The following is a 20,449-nucleotide window of genomic DNA, read 5'->3' as shown; positions in this document are numbered from 1 at the left end:
ACTAAACTACACGTTCCATGGCGACATAAAAATTGAAATTATAAACACGAAGTCACATACACGCGGTAAACAAACATACATATGCTTAAGCCTTTCGCGATCATCCACGTAACCTACACCCGCGCTTTCGCAGACATGATAACATCCCGGTGATCATATGAACGTTTCAGCACTTATAAACATTCAAACGCGATCTCAAGCGTGGCGACATGACCGGGAACTCTAGTGTTATTGAGTAACTCACTCCCTGTCAGAATGTGATCCGTACACCGAAAACTAAATATCAAAATGACGGTCCACGTGGCACACCTACGTTCGCGATCGCGCAAACTTTATAACACTCCGGTAACAAAGTGAACGTTTTAGTACTTACGGTCAAACGCGAACCCGCAAACGGGTCTCAAACGCGAACCCGCAAACGTGAGCGATCATGAATCGGTCGCGTCCGGAAACCTTTACTCTCCATTCTAGCAACTTAGGTCCATACATTCAATCAAAGCCATCAAAAAATAAAGCTCATATCCAGTAGACCAGACGTTCCATGGCGACATGACTGGGAACTCTAGTGATATGGAAGAACCCACTTTGTTCCAGAATCTGAACTGTACACGAAAAATTAAGTATTAGATTCACGGTCCGCGCGCGATTATTCTAGAATGCGAATGCAAACGGTTTTAATATAGAATTTATACACGGGAAGTTACATATACGTTAACAAACGCGACATACAAACGAACACGCGATAGAACACGTTAACGTATAAATACTCGAGTGCTTCGCGATGATACACGCGATCACGGAGTCCCTATGCCTGCACATACCCGAATCGTACAATAAATATCACATTCAGAATCACGGTACGCTACAATTGGCCTAAAGCAGTGTTATAGTGGGTGCCATTGCCTGTCTCATCTGTAATTGTAGTGTGCGTTTCTCACGGGGAGCCCTTCCGAGCTCCAGTTGGATAACCCTTGAAAAAAACTTTCTATCATAATTCAACTATATATACAGTTGGAAATATTGAATTTTGCATCCATTGAAATCAATCGATATTATGTCGATTCTAAGTGCCGATTCGAGGTTTTAGATATTCGCATTTTTCGCTGTAGGAATGGAACGAAACAGTGAAATAGTGTCTCTTCATGCCCAAATTGTTGGTGAGGTAAATCTTTGTTATAGATTCTGACAAGTTTTGTGGTTTCTTATATAGCGAACGGTTCTGAGAGGCGACGATAGCAAACAAGTACATTATAAGTAATATCAATATTTTCATATTCAACGAATTAGTATCTCAAAGACGGCACCGGTAGTTAAATGGCAAGTCTAGTGTTTTGATGGTAGAGTCGCCACTCTGGTGTCGGAGATAGGCATTCAGTGCAGAAGGAGATCGAAGGAAAAAATTTTAATAATGACAATAAATAGCCTTCTCACCATTCGAAAACCTCATTGTTACGCAAACAAATGAACATAGCGAAACATCGAAATTACTCAAACCTATTAATATGAGAAACACAATTCATTTCACTAACACAGTTTTTAGGAGTTCATTCATAATCATCCACAAACAGAAATGCAACAATTTACCAACGAAGCTCGTCAAAGACGAAAAGCAAATCATCACTTAGACTGCAATATTATACAAAATGTAAATAAATGAATAAAAAATTAAGTTAAAAGAAATTATTTCAATACCAGTCATATAAAACAGTCGAACTAAGAAACACATCAAATGCACGCTGCCGTGAGGTACAAATACTCGACTTCCTACGGGATACGTTCTATTTGAGCCAGTATATTCTCATTCCTGATTCTGACGGCCTCAAATATTTTTGATAAGGTGGAATTTCGTACAAAAATAACATAATTGGTACTATATCAGACTACGACAGCATAGTGGAAAATGCCTAATCTGGCCGCGAGAGTATTGTGAGACCTCAAGAAGTCCAGGAGTCATTTTAAGAATGATTCGATATTCATTCTAAGTTGGGGGCCCCTAAAAACCCGGGGCCCCTGGCCCTAGCCCAGTGTGCCCATGCGTAAAGACGGTACTGCAAGGGTTTGGTATTGGGATGGAACGATTGTTGCATTTTCGTGAGCTATCATATGATACAATTGACTGATGTCTGTTTAAAAAGGACCATAGTAAACAATTCTCCGATATTAAATATCACATGGTCCTCGTCTGAACGAAACGGTATATTTTGAACGCAAGACGGTTTGTTTATGAACACAACCGATGAAGCTTAAGCATACCTTTATCAATCAAATCATCCGCAAATAGCTTGATGAAAATCCTATATCAGATTGCTACCTCTAGGACGGGTTAAACTTTCTGACCTTTGGTTGTTGGATTTTTCGACCGAGCGGAAGTACATCAATATCCTCAAGGCCATTTCGTGAGAAAATGAAAAAAAAGCTGATGCCAGACCACCGAAAAGTTTACGGATCTCGAACCAAACAGGTCGGTTCGTTTCCGGATCGACCATCAGCTACCTTCTGTGCATGGCGTGGGTAGTAAATGTCAATTCGGTCGGGACAGCATGAAATTTATTAGCTTTCTTCGGTTATTTTTGCATCACGGTCAGCGCGAAGTTCTGACATTGTTTGTTGGCCACTAGACAGAAAAATCACGATAGATACCAAAAATAGATCCGGTAAAGGTCAACCATACTCGTCCCGAACACCGGTACGAATTAATAATCACAATAGATCTAAAGCGAATCCTACTTACTCACTGAACCGACTAAGTCCATTAAGGCCCAGTTCAATTGAGTTGTAAAATTGAACTGCCATTTGCTTCAGTAACTCCACTGTACCAAGCTGTGTTCATCCGATTGGAAATGTTTAATATCCTTTATGGGGCAAGCTCTCCTGATGGTTTTGATTTTGAACCTGCCGGGCCAGTTCGTGCATCTCATATGCAAATTGAACTAACCGAGTAGTGGGAGAGATATTCTGGGAATGCATCGAGTCGGTCTCATTTGAATCCATTATTCTGGAGATTTGGGCGGAACTAACTTTGTTTGCATTTGAGCAGCTCAGTCGTACCTTTATCTGCATCCTTCATCCGAGTTAGGTATAGAGTCTGTCTCTTCGTCTATTATCATTACTTCCAGCTGAGGGAAGATAAGCACTTTAGTTGGACAATTCTAACTAGAGGGAACTTGCTGCATGGTTTATTGAACTGGAAACTCGTCCGGTGGGGGGAGTGATCTGAATGCAGTTTCTGAATGGGCTTTTAGTTTAAGTGATTGCCGATAAAATTCCTGTTGAAATACTAAACATTGTGCCGAAGGGGGGATTTGTTTTTTTAATCTGTTGTCATTGCAAATAGTGCTTTATTGAAAAACAACATAGGAGAAACAGGTCCAGTTCTGATCATCAGCTATTTCTTATAGTATTATGTTTGTTATTTGTGTACAGGGACAGCCACAAAAGATAACCGGAATAGTGGGCAAGCGAAGTGGCAAAGTTTCCCCCAGCAGGAAACAACTTTTTTTAAAGTTGTCAAATAGCTCTTGCATTACACATATACATAAATGTTCATATATATTAGCGACATTTGTTGTTTTGGCAATTAATTTGTTAGCTAAGTAATTAATATTCTTCAGCGATAATAAATGTGAACAGCTCCAGTGGTTAAATGGTAAGCGTAACTGTTTCTCACCCCAGCAGGTCTGAGATATATCTCAGTCGAGGTTGTTGGAATTTTCTCGGGAAGTTGCTGCGGGATCAGGAGCAGGTGATCAAGCAATTAATACCCAGTTTTCGACCGGCTCGTGAAGAAGGCTATGATAATTCATTATCTGTCGAAACCAGCGTCCTTGACAATCCTTTCGATAACCGCCCATTTGTAATTGTAACTGTGTATGGTAAATTCTTCCAAGCATTGTTCGACAGTGAAAGTAATGCCATGATTATAACTAAAAAGCTATACCGGAAGTTTTCGAAGAGTCCCTTGAGAAGTTTACAGCGAATTACGTTCTGCTAATGGTCAAACCTTCCCAATCATTGGACAAGCGTATCTCCCGTATACGTTTCTAAATTTGACAAAGGTTTTATGCACTCTTGTGATAGAGCATCTGAATTACATTCTAGGTGTGGACTTTTGGTGCGCCTTTGGAATTTCTCCTGAGATACAAAACGTGCGTGTTTCCAGCCAATAGAGCCCGGAAAGCTAAGCTCAACCTCATTCACAGAGCACAAGATTGCCATCAAAGATGAATTTTACGGTGCGGTACCTGTTTGTCGATATCGTCATGACATTAGGGGTGGGCGTAGCGTAGTTGGTAAATCGATTGCCTTGTACGCAGGGTACCTGGGTTCAAGTCCCGACCCCGCACATGGGGTTAGAAATTTTTCATAAGAGATTTTCTAACCCGAAGAGGCGAGTGACCTTAATGTTAAAACCTCTATAATCGAAATAATAAGAAAAAACCTGTTTTAATCCACCTAGCGGTGCAATTGTGCCTTTCTCATTTCTCTAAACTATGGCACGGAGGCTTTTTATGTTCAACATACTTGTGGAAATGTCCATTACATTCTTAGTACACTTTGCACTCATACAAAATGGCTTGCCAGCCACGAACTTGATGAGCTACGTGTCAACGGTGAAACACTTGAAACAAAAAATAGCGTACTTCATTAGCCTAATCAGCATTAGATCAATGTTATCTGCTTGCTAACTCATTTTGTCATGCGGGGGTGGGTATGTGAGGAGGGCGAAAGTCCCATGAACTAACGACTCCCCAGCTTAATTTGGTATGCTTTGTGATATAGTGGTGGTTTAAAGATGATGGGGTTGAAAGGTAGGGGTATGAGGGCTGGATGGGGTGGTGGTCTGAGGGGTGATTTAAGGAGATTTTTAAGGGAGGGGAGTGAACAGTAGAGGGGGGTGTAACCCCTCTCCTTAAACCATCAACTACGCCCCTGTTAAAATCCAGAAACCTTAAAAAAATATTTGGCCCTCCGGCCGGGATTAGGTTGACGTTTTTCAGAGTGATTGCATAACCTTTGTATATGAGAAAGGCAAAAAGTCATCACATGAGCCCAACCCAAGTAACAATTGAGGTTTTATGGTAGTTTTATAGCTACTGATAAAGCTTAGATTGTACTTGTAGCTTGCTACAAAACATCAATTGTTATTTGGGACAGAAACTGTCTAAGGTCTGGGAATAAGTTGACGTTGACGTTCTATGGGAATAATCGAGGAGTCTGATTCGGATTGGTCGCTTAATATTATGGCTGTGACGAAATCAAACGATGTTAGGCCTCTCAATGAGTGTACTGTACGGGATGCATACCCTCTGACTCATTCGCGGCGAATATTGGGCGGATTACCCAAGGCGAAGTATCTGTCTACCATAGACTTGAAGGAGGCCTTTCTCCAGGTATCCCTGGCCAAGGATAGTCGCAAATATATCGCTTTCAGTGTTCCCAGCGGTGGTATGTTCCAATTTACTTTCGTCTACCATTCGGTCTCTTCAACAGCCCCGCTACTCTGGCGCGACTGATGGACCAGGTTCTAGGACGAGGTAAATGGGAATCTTGCGTTTTCGTCTACCTAGATGACATCATCGCGGTAAGTGAAACGTTCGAGCATCACATACAGTTACTCAAAGTGGTGGCCGATTGTCTAGCAAGAGCCCACCTAACCATCCATTTGGAAAAATCCCGTTTGGGAATCTCCGAATTATAGTTTTTTGGTGATTTGTTGAATCAGGATGGACTCAAGGTCAACCCTGACAAAATTCAACTGATTCTCAACTACGAGAGAGCGGTTACCGTGACGAAACTTCGTCGTTTCCTCAGTTTGTACGGTTATTACCACCGCTTCATTGAACGGTTCAGTGAAGTAGCTGCTCCCTTGAGCGACCTGCTAAAAACGAAAATCAAGAGCTTAGTTTGGAACTCCGAGGCAGAACTCGTGTTCCTTAAAATTAAGAAACTTCTACACTTCTCCAACGAGTTCATTCTTCAGACAGACGCTAGTGACGTAGCAGTCGCTGCTGTTCTGGTGCAGGAGTATCCCGAGGTTGAAAAGGTAGTTGCCTACTTTTCGCTCAAACTGACCATTCCCCAAAGGAAACTATGAAGGAACTGAGAAGGAAGGTCTGGCGGTGATAATGGTGGTTGAACACTTCCGAGGTTACTTGGAAGGTTATCATTTTCGGCTGGTCACTGATTCGTCAGCGATTACATGGATACTGAAGACTAAATGGAAAACCAGTTCGCGTCTGAGTCGTTGAAGTTTAGAATTCCAGCTCTACGACATGTCTATTGAGCACTGGAAAGGCAAGGACAATGTCGTTCAAGATGCGTTATTCCGGGCCGTGGCAGCTTCGTCCACCTCAGACTAGTACTGTTCATGTCCAAAGTTATCCAAAACCCTGACGATTATGCCGACTTCAAAGTATAGAAAATGATCAACTTTTCAAGTATGTCAACTCGAAAGTTGATCCGTATGACTCGCGGTTCAGTTGGAAACTCGCCCCGCATCCGAGTTTCGTCAATATTTGATCCAACGTATCCACGAAAATTTGCTTCCCGTGGGATACGATAAAACGATCCACGAAGTGCAGTTTCGACATTACTGGTCTCGTATGGGATCAGAAATACGAACGTATATTCGAGAATGTGGGACGTGCAAGGAAATCAAAGCTTCTTTCCTCCCAGTCAAGCCCGAAATAGGTCAGTCGCACCATGGCGAATGGTTTCTGTGGACTATATTGGTCCTCTTCGAAAAAGCAAATATGGCAACCAACACTTGCTTGTCGTCCTCGATGTCTTCAGCAAGTGCGTCATGTTAGATCCCGTTCGCAAAATTGCTAGTACGATACTGCGCGAACAGTGGTTCAATCGCCATGGTAGCTCGGAAATTCTACTGAGCGACAATACCTCAAATTTCACCTCGAAGGAGTTCAGTCAATTCTTAAAAGAAACCAACGTCAAACATTGGCTTAACACATTCGCAGGCTAACCCAGTAGAGCGAACAATTCGCTCGATAAATGCTGCAATCCGGGCATATGCTCGAACTGAGCAGCCCTACTGCGATGTCCTCATCACCGAAGTTGAGCGCATCCGCAATTCATTCCTCCACTGGGTTTAGTCCTCATTTCGTAATACACGGGTTTGAAATGGCATCTGCCGATGACTTCAGCAGGTTTTCCGGTGATGGTGACCTAGAAACAAGACACCAACAGTTAGACGAAATCCGGGAGATTGTGGTCAAAATTTGGCAAAGGGAAGCAAGGGCATTCGACACCAATACAACTTGAGGCATCGGAAGTTTGCCAATCCTTTTGGCGAGGGTTAAATAGTTTACCGTCGAAATGTGAAGTTGTCGAATGTTCTCGAGTGTTATATTGCCAAAATTGGATCACAATACTTATCGGCAAAAATTATCACCAAAAAGAGTGTATCCTCCTACGAGCTGGTGGATTTAGCAGAGGAAAACCTCGGAGTTTGGCGAGCAAGTCTCCTTAAATCAGTATAAAAAAAATTTCCGTGTGGTCTTTGGACTGATGGTATCCTTTTACATGGATTACTCATATGAGAGTTTTCCAAAAGCACCCGTCAGTTCCCAACGGCAACACCACGGTCTTTGGTCCTAATAAAAGAACAATAAACATTTCTCCGGTTTCTCTATTTTTATTATGGAAGACCATATCTGCAGCGGGAAGCTTCTTCATTAGCTTCATGCATTTATTTTGAGTCACACTCGCGTAGTGTGGTAAACAAACACTTGCACGAAATATATGCTCCGGTCCCGGTGACGACTACGGTAGGACAGGGAATTCTCCACTAAAAAAACACAATTCCTATACCATGCCGTTCTCCCCGGCACCGGACGCATCTAAATACATTTTCAGCCGTGTTGGGCAAACAAATATATTTTTAAGAGCCCCCTTTCTTGGGGACATTTGCATCCACTGGTGCACAAAATTGCAAACTTTCTTCTTATTTGGGCACAGTATCACTAAAACACACACATTTCCCCTATTCGCCGGGGACACTTCTATTACGCGACGGGTTCCATTTCTCCGGAGCCGACCGTAAACGAAATAAAAAACGCGAATAGAACAGTTTGCGAACGCCGATTCCGAGAACTGTTTTGGTGTTATTTACATTCTGATGATTCATTCATCATATCGAATGGATCATCAATTTTGACACTTTCCCCGTCGTTCGCACTTAAGTTGATGCAACGCTTTGGATTAGACCTGTGTGCGCGATTAGCGGTATTGTATGTGTGAATGTATGAGTGTGGAATCGAACAGAGTGAATGAATGCTCGTGTGAGTGGTTGGATAAAATGTGTTTTGGGGTTGATTCGAAGTGCTTATCTGAATATGAATGGTAGATCAGGCCAGTGATTGAGTGGCATAATTGTATGAATGTATTTGAATTGAAACCACAGCACAGGCTTGTGGTACTGGTATAGTGAGGACACGTAAGATTTCTTACACGTTAAATTTCTAGACAGTCGATGAATAACAAACAAAATAATGCCGACAACCGTTCCCCTGCAAATTGAAACATTGAAAATTCAATATTAATGCTTCAAAAGGGATAATAAGATTTGTGTAAACAAACTTCTTTCGCTCATTATTCCACTGCCAAGTTGAATTTCATAAAAAAATACACATGAATCAACATCTTTATCCTTGGTAGAATCAATTTCAAATGTTTTCTGTGTTGAAACTATAACAAATTAGGAGAAATCAGCAAAACAAAAGTTTGCTTACAAATCTTATTAGCCTTAATCAAAAGTTGATATGGTATTGTCACTTCCAGTATTTTGGGAATACCGAATTGTTTCCGGTTTTGTTTTCGAATTGGATTTAGGGTTCAACCTACGGCCGAGTGATGACGACGACTGATAGCCTCTGGTTTCGCGTATGCTGCCAGTGTTATCGGACCAAACCCAAACAAACAATTCACCGATGGGGACATCCGGTCGATTAGTTTTTTGATGAATTAGTTATAAAGTGCAGAAGAAACAATTAGGTGTAGTTAGATTTTCTTTGTTTATTTATTTATTTATTTATTCATTTCGTTATTATTATTGTATCGGTGTTAGGTGTTAGGTTAGAAAAAAATTTGTTACCAATTTTTTCCACCCAGCGAGATTTCAACCTGTCAGGGTAACAATTTGGTACTGGGTGGAAAAATACCATTTTTTGGGTATACACTCCGTAGAGTGTATTTGTTTATTATGTTCACCGCTGTTCGGTACCGCTCACTTTTTCTTGTAAATTTTGTTCAATTTCGCGTTTGTGAGCGGTTTTGTTCGTGCAGATGGGTTAGATTTTTGTTTTATGTTTGTAAATAAGTAACATAATAGGGATTAGAGAGGCCATCGCTCTCCTCTTGCTGGAAAATGTGTGCTGATAATGCTGCGCATCGGCGATGACAGATGTGACTAAGCTGGTATGTGTTTGTTTTGGTGGAGTGCAGCAGGCGGCTATCGAAAACTTTTGGAAAAGTGTCAGACGTCTGGAAAATAGTAAATTTTTTCGGGACAGTTTCCCGTCACGACCAACCAGTGAGGTGAAGTGCGCGCGCGATAGTAAAAATATCTGTCAAAAAGTACCGGGTCGGGGTCCGGGTACTCAATAGAGAGTGGTGCTGGATCGCCGTAGTGGGATAGCTAAGTACCAAGGAGTTTTCGCTTCCCCGGCTAGTCGTCAAAGATCCTTAGCATCCGCCGCTCTCGCTGTAGAGGATAAGCCGAACGAGCCTTGCTCTCATCTACATCTAACAGTCAAGGAGAGGGAAGCAGGTAGGACAACGGCCCTGCCTGCGTGTCTTCCACGATTCTTTGCGGGGAGCATAGAATCCGGTGATTCGTCACCACCGTCGCTAGGGAGATTCCGACAAAGGAGCAAAGCTCGCCTTCCTGGCTAATTGTTAAGGACCGCTGCCGGAGCCGGAGAACGCGGCCGTTGCAGTCCCGGTCGGTCGGAAGAAACCGTCAGCCTTCCCGCCATCGCCAGCAGCAGTGGACCGTAAGAAATGACCAGCAGTGAAGAGTTATGGGCAAACCGATATTTACATATTGAACATCACTAGCCATGGAATCGTAGTTTGGACAAATGAAAAAGGCACAATTGCACCACGGGTGAAACGGGGTTTTTGAATGAGCATCATAAGATTTTTAAATGATGAGCGGTTAGCAGTTGCATGTGCATTGAAGGATTTTGGATTCCAGTCTCGCAATCGATCGTTATTTCAATCTCCAAGAATGATTCCTGCGTCACTGTGGATTACTCTACATATCTATTTGCACCCCTCGTGTGCAGCTCTCTCAATGATGTACTGTTATTGTTTATCCGGTGGAAATGCAAACGATCCAAGCTTCAATTCAAGTTGTATTCCAGTTTATTGAATTACGGTGCTACATTAAAATGTAGTGTTTGCACATTACAACTGGCTACCGGTTTTCTGCCACACGCCGCTTCTTCAACCGGTCGGTTATTTCACATCCAGTCGATATGTTTGTTTCATCAGAACCGTCCGAGCAGCAAGGTACCTATGTGCACATACATTTCCAATATCCTTTTTCATTGCAAACAGCCAAGCTACTGGTAGGTACGGACTGGTGGAGATTATCAAGATTCATCGACACATTCGGCGGTTGTGGAGGTAGAAGAAAGAGGGGGGTGAGCAATCATTTCAAATCGTAATCATTGGCACCACAGGAGTTTCGCTCCTCCCGTGTAAATCACGGTTTCCGATCGGACCAGTATAATTGACAGCAGAGAAATGTCCGTGAGATTTATGGTTGCTGTTCATTTATTCCGTAGTTCCATTGGTCACAAATCGAATGCGAATTTACGATTTGTAGTTTGCAATTTTACAACAGTACTAAAGTTGTAAGGTTTCCCGTGAGGACGACCGTTTTGCTTCGCTACATCAACGCCAAGCCATACATTCCCCGAACAGTATTACAGATGAAAAGGCTCTCTTAACCAACTCAACTGTTCGACATGACTGGCATACACTGATTCACACCCGCACCGGTCCAACGCGGGCTGAACTGGGCAAAGAAACGGGCGCGCTTCCGACGCAAACATTTCTGAAGCAAACGCCTGCGAAACCCATGAATCCGGAGGCAATATTTGGCATGCATTATGAATATTACATTCAGGCGAACATAATATTTACAGCAGAGCGGAAGAATATTCAAATTCTTCGGAAACACACAAACGCCCCACACACACAAACGATAACCCGCTCGTTGCGAATATGCTGCTGGCATGGCATGGCATGGCGAGAAACACGAGACTAACCACGCGATGATGCTCCATCCACATCACATTGTTTTCAGCTGCGGGGTTCTGCGTGGTTTGGTCTGGCATCCAAGTGCGAAGTGAAGTGGCCGCCAACCGTTCGGGAGGTAATAATAATAATAATAATGATCATTTCATATTTCGACTGTAACCGATTTGTTTCACTATCACGCTTGAGTCGTTGGTCGTTTTAGGGCGGGAATAGCGGGAACTGGTTGCTTTGGAATGGTCAAATAAAAATAAATAACCAATGAAAGTAAGATAATTTCGTTAAACATAATCGAGTCGCGTTGGTGTTCGCTAATCCTGAACCATCGCACTTCAGGGCTCACAGCTCGGGCTAATCCGACAACTTCATTCAAGATTAAACCGCACGAGTGGATTCAATGTTTGCACTTGCACATAATGACTATTCATCTTCTTAGCAAGAATTGTCTTTCGCTGCGACCACAGCGCCGATGTGATGCACAGTCACCAGGCGACAGAAAATATTCCATCAAGGAACGAGTTATTGATTGACTATAGAAGTATGCGCCTCTAGGGTTATGGCCACGACGCAATCCTTATTAATCCACAAGTTGACAGACAACTAGATGTTATCAAACTCTTCTCTGACTGGATTTACCAGGAAGGACTCAAATGAAAATGACTCGTTCTACAAGCCCACAGACGAAGACCACCGATGGCAAGAGTGTGAGTTTCTCAAACGTTCGCTTCTTAGAAATCGAAGATTGAAACAGTCAAGTAAAAGTGAGGAAAAATAAAAACTTGAATTTCTTATAATTTTTTTTATAAATCAAGATGACATTCGCAGGCTTTGTCAATGGCACTCGGTCAAATCCTGCTCTTCGTCGTTAAATTACCAAGAGATTAATTATCGAGCAACAAGTCACTGCCGTCATCATTCATCATGTAGCAGCGTATCTAGAGGAAATTTTCACATTCACTTCTTGGCAAAAGCATTCCCCGTCACTTGAACAGTAGCACTGAGCGCAAACACACACCAGCAACCCACCCGGAATCAGTTGACAGCGATCAAATCTGCATACACTTAGGCACAGCCACGTAGCGCTACATCCGCAAGGAAATGGCTTCCGTATCCGATATCCATCCTCCGAAGAGTGAGTGGGATGCTATCTTTGTACCCTCCCCCGTGATACATAAATACGCCGCTGCTCTGTGGGCAGAGAGGCAGACAGCGGCAGAAAGGATAGGCAGAATACATACACGCTTCTAGCACGGTTGCAATGCCAGAGAAATGATTCGAAGCTTCAGCAAAATTCGATTGAATTTTCGCGTGGTGAGAGGGCGGTAGGTATTACGTAAAACGTACCACGAACCGTGAATCGCTTCACGTAACACATTGTACGAACGTGACGAGGAAATGATACCACAGGAGTCGCTGGAGGCTGCGAGTTTTTGGTGGAAATATTATGTTCGCACTTCCCACGCGGAGGTTCAGGTTAAGTGGCAGTGTTAGGATGTTGAAGCAAAAGTGTGGGGGGTCAACAAGTAATCAATCGGAATGGATTTCAAACCAGACCAGGGTTTCGCTTGTTATGTCTGATGAAGCCATTTTAACTGTGGTTATTTCAGCGCCACATTGCACAGGTTGTGCGATATTCTCGCTAGTATTTTTCTCGTATCAGCTGAGCTATCATAGTCATTTTTGTAAGATTTTAGGTGATATGAACGTAAAGGGAATTTTTGGCAACTTCTTGAAGGGCATAACTCAAGTGTTTTTTTTGCATAATTTGATCATAAGAGCAGCATCCGGTTATTTTCGTTTTTCGAAGAAACGGTTGATTTTCTGCATTGCATTGCTTCATCAAAATTATCCATGTGATTACATCGCAAAAGCACCAAAACTAAGTCACTAGTTGGTTTAGTTATTGTTTAGATAACTATTTACCTTGAACTTTTATTGAATTCGAACTTCTAATGCGATAACAACAACCACGTCCGTGAATGCCCGCGATCCAGCGATGCCACATGTTTTTGTGAAATGTCTGTACCAGAATAATTAAAATGTCTGTAAAAGTCTGTAGATGGTCGTGTAAATCCTATTTACACCAGGTTATTACTTTAAAAGTAGCTTGAAATTAGAAAACTATTGTGAAGGAATCGCTCGAATTCGGGTACAATTGTTCTAGTGCAATTTTGTTAAACACTGTTACTCTTTTAAAAGTCTGTAGATTTCTTATTACGTCTGTAGGAGACCATCAAAAGTCTGTAAAATACAGACATATCTGTAAATCTGGCATCGCTGCCGCGTTCACACTATACTCATTCGACAGCTTTTAATTTTCTCTTTAAGATAGGTTTATACTAGTTTTGCGAAAACTTGCGATAAGCGGTCAAAATTTAAAAATAAAACTGTGAATGGAGACGCATGGTTATTACTGATATAAAATTTGAATAATCACTGGAATAATGACACGAATACATGCACAATTTTCAAATAGCATTGAGAGCATGGTTTACGAGTGTTTTACTAGTGATCAAGAGAGAGGATCGAAGTGGAAAGTATGTTTTTTTATGCGGCGAAGGTATTCATATTATATTTCCTGATTGTACATCATATTGTCATGATTTAATATGTTCCACAATATTCCGCCACGTCACTCGGTCAGTTGCTGCTTGTCTCCAACCTTTCAGGTGCCCGATACTCGCCAGGTGCTGTTCCACTTGGTCCAGCCACCGGGAACGCTGCGTTCCTCTCCGTCTTGTACCTGCCGGGTTGGAGGTAAAAACCAACTTGGTGGGGTTGTTGTCCGGCATCCTCACACCTTGCCCCGCCCACCGTACCCTTCCAGCTTGAGCTACTTTCCGGATACTTGGCTCACCATAGAGTCGCGCAAGTTCGTGGTTCATCCTTCTCCTCCACACGCCATCCTCCTGCACACCACCGAAGATCCTCCTCGAGCATTGTCCACGTTTCGTGACCGTAGAGAACCACCGGTCTAATCCGTGTGTTGTACATGGCACATTTCGTACGGTGGTGAAGCTTCCTGGATCTCAAAATTTTGTGGAGCCCATAGTAAGCACGACTTCCAGAGATAATACGCCTTCTGATCGCCCGGCTGGTTTTATTGTCCTCAGTCACCAATGAGCCTAGATAGATGAACTCGTCAACCACCTCGAACTCATCGCCGTCGATCGTAACACTACTGCCCAAGCGTTCCCTATCGCGTTCGGTTCCGCCAGCTAGCATGTACTTCGTCTTAGACACATTCATCTTCAGTCCTACTCGTGCAGCTTCGCGCTTCAGTCGGGTATACAAATCTGCTACCGGCTCCTTGTTTCTACCGATTACGTCCACGTCGTCAGCGAAGCACACGAACTGTCCGGACCTCGTGAAAATCGTGCCCCGCATGTTGAACCCTGCTCTTCACATTACACCTTTCAGCGCTATATTGAACAGCAGGCAGGACAACCCATCGCCTTGTCTTAGTCCTCTGCGTGTTTCAAACGGACCCGAGAGGCCACCCGAAATTTTGACACAACACCTTACACCATCCATCGTAGCCTTAATCAGTCTTGTCAGCTTCCCAGGGAAGCCGTTCTCGTCCATCATTTTCCATAACTCTACACGGTCCACCGTGTTACATGCGGCTTTAAAGTCGATGAACAGGTGATATCTCGGGATCTGGTATTCACGGCATTTTTGGAGGATTTGCCGTATAGTAAAGATTTTGTTGTTTGTTGATCTGTCGTTGATGAAACCGGTCTGATAACTCCCGACAAATCCATTGACCAGCGGTGATAGGCGCTGGAACAGAACCTGGGATAGCACTTTGTCAGCGGCATTTGTCACCGTGATCGCTCTGTAGCTTTCACAGTCCAATTTATCGCCTTTCTTGTATATCGGGGTGATGACCCCTTCCTTCCATTCCTCCGGTAGCTGTTCCCTGTCCCAGATTCTTTCGATTATTCGGTGCATGCATTCCGTCAGTTTCTCCGGACCCACCTTGAAGAGTTCCGCTCCTAGACCATCCTTACCAGCTGCCTTGTTGTTCTTGAGCTGTTGAATAGCCTCGTAAAACCTCATTCATAGTGGGCGCCGGTACATCCCCGTTGGCTGCGACACTGACATAATCGTCCTCCTCGAACGCCCGATTGTCCGCCTGCACACCATTCAGATGTTCATTGTAGTGCTGCCTCCACCTTTCGGCCACCTCATGTTCGTCCGTCAAGATGCCACCTTCCTTGTCTCTACACATTTCGGCACACGGCACAAAACCGTTGCGAGAGTCATTCAGCTTCTTGAAGAACGCACGCGTTTCCTGAGAGCGATACAGCAGCTCCATCTCCTCTCTCTCAGACTCTTCCAGGCGGCGCTTTTTGACCTGAAAAAGACGAGTCTGCTGTTTTCGCTTTCGTCCATATGACTCCACGTTCTGACGAGTGGCTTGAAGCAACATTGCTGCGCGTGCTGCATTCTTCTCGTCCAATTTCGCTTGGCATTCGCCATCGAACGAATCGTTCCGTCGACTCCTCTGTACGTATCCCAGGACGCTCTTCGCAGTGCTGCTTATGGCTGCTTTAGTCCTGGTCCAGCAGTCCTCAAGGGGAGCATCGATGAGCTCCTTCTCCGGTGGCAGCGCTGCTTCAAGATGCTGCGCGTACGTTGTCACGACGTTGGTTTCCCTCAGTCGGTCCAGGTTATACCGCGGCGGGCGCCGGTATCTTACGCTGTCCACTACGGATAGTTATGGACGGCAGCCCTAAGTTTGCGCCGCTAAAACAACAAAAATGATCCATAAAAAATTGAAAAACGATCCATAAAAAAGTTGTCCATGTTCCATAAAACAAAACTGAAAATCCATAAAACAGTGTGAATGATCCATAAAAAGGGGTGATTTGATCCATAGATTATGTAAAATTGAACCATAAAATGGTCGCAAAAGAGCACTTAAATAGTTATAAAAGAGCAATTAAAATCAACCAATGCCCCATAAAAATATTGGAAATGTTCCATAAAATGATACATCTTGCGCCATAAATTAACTGACATTGATCCATAGAATATTAACAATGTACATTAAAACACGTCGATATGTTCCATAATATCGACAAAAATGTTCCACGGTATTACAAAATGGTGCAATAAAATGTCAGAAAAAGTTCCATAAATTTGATGAAAATGATAGCTAAATATTTTTTCTTGGTCCATAGAAGATCTAAAAATGAACATTAGAAATGATTCATATATCGAACGATAAATTATGGTTCATGGATATTTACAAAACGATCCATAGGAAAAGAAAAGTTTATTACATTTGATTGTAATGTCAAGCTACAACAAACAATGCATACATTATAGTTAAACTTCAACTTCCGTATCCCACTAGTCAGCTAACTAACCTTAGCTAACCTGAAATCATTATGGCAACTCTTTAAACGTCAGGGTATTTATGATATTAGAGCGCTGAGAGTTATTAGACCACTGATACGGGCTGGCATGAGTCGCAAATACTATCTGAATAACTATCTGAAGCGAAAACGGACACTTTATACACGAACACTGACTAATGTGGCTACGCCACATCGCTTTCTAGTGCACTGTCCGACTTCGCTGCCGCTCAGTCGGCTTTTAACTAGCTATAGCCCCTATGTTTAAGTAAACCGGGCAAACGAGAGGACCACAGGTTTGCTTGCAATTCCAGTTACGGGTTAATCAATGCCTCGTCCAACGGATCCTCAGCGGCTTTGCGCCGCTTCGGATCCTTGGCCTCGGATATGCGGCCAAGCCGCATCACGTAAGCTCCCGATATAAGCTCACTTGTTAAAACACTGTTACTGTTATGAGAATTATTAAGCACAACTTATTTTTTCAGTTTATCATACAATTTCGCATGAATTCATTAAATTTTTTTTTTTTAGTGCATAAGCACATATTAATGGATCGTTTTACATTTTCTTTACTTATGGATCGTTTTGTAAATATCCATGATCCATAATATAACGTTCGATATATGAATCATTTATAATGTTCATTTTTACAGCAAGAAAAACTATTTAGCAAACATTTTCATCAAATTTATGGAACTTTTTCTGACATTTTAATGCTCCATTTTGTAATACCGTGGAACATTTTTGTCGATATTATGGAACATAACGACGTGTTTTAATGTACATTGTTAATATTCTATGGATCAATGTCAGTTAATTTATGGCGCAAAATGTATCATTTTATGGAACATTTCCAATATTTTTATGGGGCATTGGTTGATTTTAATTGCTCTTTTATTACTATTTTAGTGCTCTTTTGCGACCATTTTATGGTTCAATTTTACATAATCTATGGATCAAATAGCCCTTTTTTATGGATCATTCACACTGTTTTATGAATTTTCAGTTTTGTTTTATGGAACATGGACAACTTTTTTATGGATCGTTTAACAATTCTTTATGGTTTATTTTAAATATTTTATATGCAAAAGTACATTTTCCCGTTATGGACGCAGTTTAATCATCACCAGATAGTGGTCCGAGTCGATGTTAGCGCCCCGATAGGTCCTTACGTCGATAATGTCCGAGAAGTACCGTCCATCAATCAGAACATGATCAATTTGCGTCTCTTTTTGTTGCGGTGATCTCCAGGTGTATCGGTGCAGGAGGCGGTGCTGGAAGAAGGTGCTCCTTATGGCCATGTTCTTGGAGGTGGCGATTAGTCTTAGGCCGTTCTCGTTCGTCTGCTGGTGGGCGCTGAACCTTGCAATTACCAGTCTGTATTCCACCTCCTGGCCAACCTGAGCATTAAGGTCGCCGATGACGATCTTGACATCATGTCTTGGGCAGCGATCGTATTCACGCTCCAGCTGCGCGTAGAATTCATCCTTGTCGTCATCGGTACATCCGAGGTGGGGACTATGCACGTTAATTATGCTGATGTTGAAGAATCGGCCCTTGATCCTCAACCTGCACATTCTGTCGCTGACCGGCCACCATACGATAACACGCTTTTGCAACTCCCCCACCACCATAACAGCTGTTCCCAGCTCGTGTGTATTGCCGCAGCTCTGGTAGATGGTGTGGTTCCCGCGAAAGACCCGCACCGTAGACCCCTTCCAACACACCTCCTGCAGCGCCACAATGTCGAACTTGCGGTCTTTCACTATATCGACAAGTATGCGAGTGCTCCCGATAAAGTTAAGTGACCTGCAGTTCCATGTCCCATGTTTCCACTCTCTTGTCCGATTCTGTTGCGTACGTATGTGCCAATTTTGTCCATCCGAAATTTCTTGTTGAACTTCCTGCGCCAACCTTGCAGTAATGCTGAAGGATCACGGGAGGAGAGAGATTTGGACTAAGCGCTTATTTAAAGACGGCGCTGACTCGCCTTGTCAGTCTAGTTAAGTGAAACGATGTTACCCAAATTAGATAAGACCATTTTAAATGAACCAATCTAAGTAACTTAAAGCTTAATTTTTAAACGCAGTTAGCTTTAAAAATCAAAGAAATTGATTTTCATATCAAGTAACCCACTAATGAAGTTAACGTTTCAAAATTAATCGAACACATCTTATTTGATACGCAAAAACTAAATATTCTTTTCTGAACCACAACAACCGTTTCAACATGGAAAATAACTTTAGCTTAGAATCATTATAACAGACAATAAACTTACTTTTGAGCCACCCTAATAAGTAGTACAGTTAATTCCTAATATTTTTATAACCAAGATAGGAACTAAGCGTACACAAATTTATTTATAACATTTTTGAACCATCACAGCAAAATAATTGATTTTGAGCCACCCTAATGTATAATGAAGGTGTTTTTTAAAGCGTTAACAGCGTTAGTAATAAGTAAGTAGGGGAGCCCGGTGCTAGTTAGTAGTTGGGATAAGTTAATGGAATCCTGTTTCTCCGTTCTCTATTGGACATGTATCGTTGCCTCTCGTTGTGTACCTTAAATAATGTGAAACACATTATTCAATGTGTTTTTTGTTGAAAAACATTTTGTTTTGTAGAAGCTTAACAGAATGAGAGAATGCGAACAGATCTAGTCGAAAAATATTACCGTCAAAATGAATAGTTGATCGGATCGCTTCCATAGCATTGGTTCAAGAACCGTATTTCCATAAACGAAACTTCTATTTTGGAAAGTTATTTAACGCTGCCTTCATTACTTACAACAAGACAGGCATGACTAACCCACGTGAAATGCCTCGTGCTGGCATGCTTACAAATAAGGCTATTGACGCGTGTCTCATATTGGAGCTCACAACTCGCGATATCTGTGTTGTCACAGTTACACTGTGAAGAATGGAGAATGGATTTCGAGACGCGTTATTGTACGGTCAAAGGATTTCTGCTGTCCAATCATGCTGCGGACCTCAACCCAACCATGCTGAACAGCACAATGGCGGCACCTGCTCATGCTTCGTTCTCGTTCCATCTACGATTACCCAAAATCCATCTGCCCAAGTTTAACGGTGACTTTTCGCGTTCGCTAGCTTTCCGTGACACGTATACGTCGATGATCCACAGCAATGCAGATATTCCGACGGTTGCGAAGTTGCACTACTTGCTGCAGTCGATGGAGGGTGAAGCCCGGAAACCATTCGAGTCCGTAGACATTGAAGCGGACAACTACGCATCGACTTGGGAAGCATTGCTAAAGCGGTACGACAACAATCGGTTCCTGAAGCGTCAGCTCTTCCGAGCTCTGTACGAACTCCCTCCGGTCAAGCGAGAGAACCGTCCAGAAATCCAAGGATTGGCTGACGATTTCCACCGGAATGTGAGGGCTGGGCAAAGTTAGGCGAGCCAGTCCATTATTGGGGCACTCCGTTGGTCAACCTCCTTTCCTACAAGCTGGATCCAACTACGCTACGTGCTTGGGAGGAGAAAACTAGCAATAACGACGACGTTACCTATGATATGCTGATCGAATTCCTTTACCAGCGTGCCCGAATGCTGACGTCTATCGTAACTGACCTGCAATATCGGTCCCAACAATCGGGTACAGCCAAGGTGGCCGATTCCAACCCCGAAGCCGTTCAAGGTGGCGCAGTAGACAGCTACCGTTGAATCGAACTACAGTGCTCCCTCGTGCCTCGCTTGTCCAGAGAAGCATTTCCTCTTCCAATGCCCTGCATTTTCCGATGTGTCCGTCCGCTAGCGCCATGAGCTGATTTCCCAAAA

The sequence above is a fragment of the Topomyia yanbarensis genome, chromosome 3 (genome assembly GCF_030247195.1).
Source record: "Topomyia yanbarensis strain Yona2022 chromosome 3, ASM3024719v1, whole genome shotgun sequence".
In the NCBI taxonomy this organism is placed as follows: domain Eukaryota; kingdom Metazoa; phylum Arthropoda; class Insecta; order Diptera; family Culicidae; genus Topomyia; species Topomyia yanbarensis.
The sequence above is the reverse complement of the archived record's forward strand: the minus strand, read 5'-3'. Positions refer to the sequence as shown.